At 42.2% G+C, this 4,006-nt stretch overlaps 1 non-coding gene across 1 annotated transcript; it reads left to right on the forward strand.

Moving 5' to 3' along the window:
- Positions 1–3,459: 3,459 nt before the first annotated feature.
- Positions 3,460–3,567, forward strand: LOC127747226 (small nucleolar RNA R71). Its single transcript, XR_008009028.1, has one exon. It is a non-coding gene; the product is annotated as a small nucleolar RNA R71 (small nucleolar RNA).
- Positions 3,568–4,006: the final 439 nt, after the last annotated feature.

Raw genomic sequence — 4,006 nt, forward strand, 5'->3', positions numbered from 1 at the left:
TATTGCCACTACATCAAAATAATTAATCTGTTATAAATTTTAAAATTCATGCAATTCTTCTCTTTTACAATTAAGAACAATTTTTTTCATTTAAGAAATGTGATGGATTCATAGGACATTCATAACTTTAAGGCATAGACACTAAGACACTAATGATCATAAGACACAGACATAGATAAACATAAGCATGAAAATTAAAGAACGGGTCTCCCTTAGTAATGGCGGCTAGTTGTTCCTCTTGAAGATCTTATGGAGTACTTGAGCTCATCAATGTCTCTTCCTTGCCTTTGTTGCTCATCTCTCATGATTCTTTGATCTTCTCTAATTTCATGGAGGAGGATGGAATGTTCTTGGTGCTCCACCCTTAGTTGTCCCATGTTGGAACTCAATTCTCCTAGGGAGGTGTTGATTTGCTCCCAATAGTTTTGTGGAAGAAAGTGCATCCCTTGAGGTATGTCAGGGATTTCATGATGAATGGGATCTCTTGTTTGCTCCATCCTTTTCTTAGTGATGGGCTTGTCCTCATCAATGAGGATGTCTCCCTCTATGTCAATTATTTGGGTCCGGGTTCACACTTTGATCATGGTTCTTCGTGATCCATGCATTGGCATAGAACTCTTGAACCATTAAGATTCCGACTTGTTGAATGGGGTTGGTAAGAACTTCCCAACCTCTTCTTCGGATCTCATGTCGGATCTCCGGATATTTACTCTTTTTGAGTTTGAAAGGGACCTCAGGGATCACCTTCTTCATGGCTACAACTTCATAGAAGTGGTCTTGATGCACCCTTGAGATGAATATCTCCATCTTCCATGACTCGGAGGTGGAAGCTTTTGCCTTCCCTTTCCTTTTTCTAGAGGTTTCTCCGGCCTTAGGTGCCATAAATGGTTATGGAAAAACAAAAAGCAATGCTTTTACCACATCAAACTTAGAAGGGTTGCTCGTCCTCGAGCAAAAGAAGAAAGAAGAGATTAGAAGAAGAAGAAATGGAGGAGATGGAGGAGGCTTTGTGGTTCGGCCAAGGGGGAGAAGTAGTGTTTAGGTTGTGTGAAAATGAAGGAGTGAATATAGGTTTATATAGGGGTGGAGAGAGCGGTAGGGTTCGGTCATGTATGGGTGGGTTTGGGAGGGAAAGTGGTTTGAATTTGAATGGTGAGGTAGGTGGGGTTTTATGAAGGATGGATGTGAGTGATGAAGAGAATAGTGGGATTTGATAGGTGAGGGATTTTTGGGGAAGAGGTGTTGAGGTAATTGGTGAATGGGTGAAGAAGAGAGAGAGAGTGGTGGGGTAAGTGGGGATCCTGTGGGGTCCACAGATCCTGAGGTGTCAAGGAAAATTCATCCCTGCACCAAGTGGCGAGCAAAAATGCTCTTTATGCCAATTCTGGCGTTAAACACTGAGCTGGTGCCCATTTCTGGCGTTTAACGCCAGCTTCTTGCCCTTTCCTGGCATTTAACACCAGTCTGGTGCCTCTTTCTGGCGTTAAATGCCCAGAATGGTGCCAGACTGGGCGTTAAACGCCCATTTGCTGCCCTTACTGGCGTTTAAACGCCAGCAAGATTTTTCTCCAGGGTGTGCTGTTTTTCTTTCTATTTTTCATTCTGTTTTTGCTTTTTCAATTGATTTTGTGACTTTCCATGATCATCAACCTACAGAAAACATAAAATAACAAAGGAAAATAGATAAATATAACATTGGGTTGCCTCCCAACAAGCACTTCTTTAATGTCAGTAGCTTGACAGTGGGCTCTCATGGAACCTCACAGATACTCAGAGCAATGTTGGAACCTCCCAACACCAAACTTAGAGTTTGAATATGGGGGTTCAACACCAAACTTAGAAGTTGGTTGTGGCCTCCTAACACCAAACTTAGAGTTTGACTGTGGGGGCTCTGTTTGACTCTATTTTGAGAGAAGCTTTTCATGCTTCCTCTCCATGGTGACAGAGGGATATCCCTGAGCCTTAAACACAAAGGATTCTTCATTCACTTGAATGATCAATTCTCCTCTGTCAACATCAATCACAGCCTTTGCTGTGGCTAGGAAGGGTCTGCCAAGGATGATGGATTCATCCATGCACTTCCCAGTCTCTAGGACTATGAAATCAGCAGGGATGTAATGGTCTTCAACCTTCACCAAAACATCCTCTACAAGTCCATAAGCTTGTTTTCTTGAATTATCTGTCATCTCTAGTGAGATTCTTGCAGCTTGTACCTCAAAGATCCCTAGCTCCTCCATTACAGAGAGAGGCATGAGGTTTATACTTGACCCTAAGTCACACAGAGCCTTCTTAAAGGTCATGGTGCCTATGGTACAAGGTATTGAGAACTTCCCAGGGTCCTGTCTCTTTTGAGGTAATTTCTGCCTAGACAAGTCATTTAGTTCTTTGGTGAGCAAAGGGGGTTCATCCTCCCAAGTCTCATTACCAAATAACTTGTCATTTAGCTTCATGATTGCTCCAAGGTACTTGGCAACTTGCTCTTCAGTGACATTTTTATCTTCTTCAGAGGAAGAATACTCATCAGAACTCATGAATGGCAGAAGTAAATCCAATGGAATCTCTATCGTCTCATTATGAGCCTCAGATTCCCATGGTTCCTCATTAGGGAACTCATTAGAGGCCAATGGACGTCCATTGAGGTCTTCCTCAGTGGCGATCACTGCCTCTTCCTCCTCTCCAAGTTCGGTCATGTGGGTCATGTTAATGGCCTTGCATTCTCCTTTTGGATTCTCTTCTGTATTTCTTGGAAGAGTACTAGGAGGGAGTTCAGTAATTTTCTTGCTCAGCTGTCCCACTTGTGCCTCCAAATTCCTAATGGAGGACCTTGTTTCAGTCATGAAACTTTGAGTGGTTTTGATCAAATCAGAGACCATGGTTGCTAAGTCAGAGTGGCTCTGCTTAGAATTCTCTGTCTGTTGCTGAGAAGATGATGGAAAAGGCTTGCCATTGCTAAACCTGTTTCTTCCACCATTATTGTTGTTGAAACCTTGTTGAGGTCTCTGTTGATCCTTCTTTGAGAGATTTGGATGATTTCTCCATGAAGGATTATAGGTGTTTCCATAGGGTTCTCCCATGTAGTTCACCTCTTCCATTGATGGGTTCTCAGGATCATAAGCTTCTTCTTCAGAGGAAGCATCCTTAGTACTGCCTGGTTCAGCTTGCATTCCAGACAGACTTTGAGAGATCATATTGACTTGCTGAGTCAATATTTTATTCTGAGCCAATATGGCATTCAGAGTATCAATCTCAAGAACTCCTTTCTTCTGATTCGTCCCATTGTTCACAGGATTCCTTTCAGAAGTGTACATGAATTGGTTATTTGCAACCATTTCAATGAATTCTTGAGCTTCTGTAGGCATCTTCTTCAGATGAAGAGATCCTCCAGCAGAGCTGTCCAATGACATTTTTGGACAGTTCAGACAGACCATCATAGAAGATACCTATGATGCTCCATTCAGAAAGCATATCAGAAGGACACTTTCTGATCAATTGTTTGTATCTTTCCCAAGCTTCATAGAGGGATTCACCTTCCTTCCGTCTGAAGGTTTGGACTTCCACTCTAAGCTTACTCAATTTTTAAGGTGGAAAGAACTTTGCCAAGAAGGCATTGACTAGCTTTTCCCAAGAGTTTAGGCTTTCTTTAGGTTATGAGTCCAACCATATCCTAGCTCTATCTCTTACAGCAAAAGGGAATAGCATAAGTCTGTAGACCTCAGGGTTAACCCCATTAGTCTTGACAGTTTCACAGATTTGCAAGAACTCAGCTAAAAACTGATGAGGATCTTCCAATGGAAGTCCATGGAACTTGCAATTCTGTTGCATTAGAGAAACTAATTGAGGCTTAAGCTCAAAGTTGTTTGCTCCAATAGCAGGGATAGAGATGCTTCTCTCATAGAAGTCGGGAGTAGGTGCAGTAAAGTAACCAAGCACCTTCCTTGCATTGTTGGCATTATTGTTGTTTTCGGCTGCCATGGGTTCTTCTTGTTTGAAGATTTCTGTTAGGTCC

This window comes from Arachis duranensis, chromosome 4 (assembly GCF_000817695.3).
Source record: "Arachis duranensis cultivar V14167 chromosome 4, aradu.V14167.gnm2.J7QH, whole genome shotgun sequence".
Taxonomy (NCBI): Eukaryota; Viridiplantae; Streptophyta; class Magnoliopsida; order Fabales; family Fabaceae; genus Arachis; species Arachis duranensis.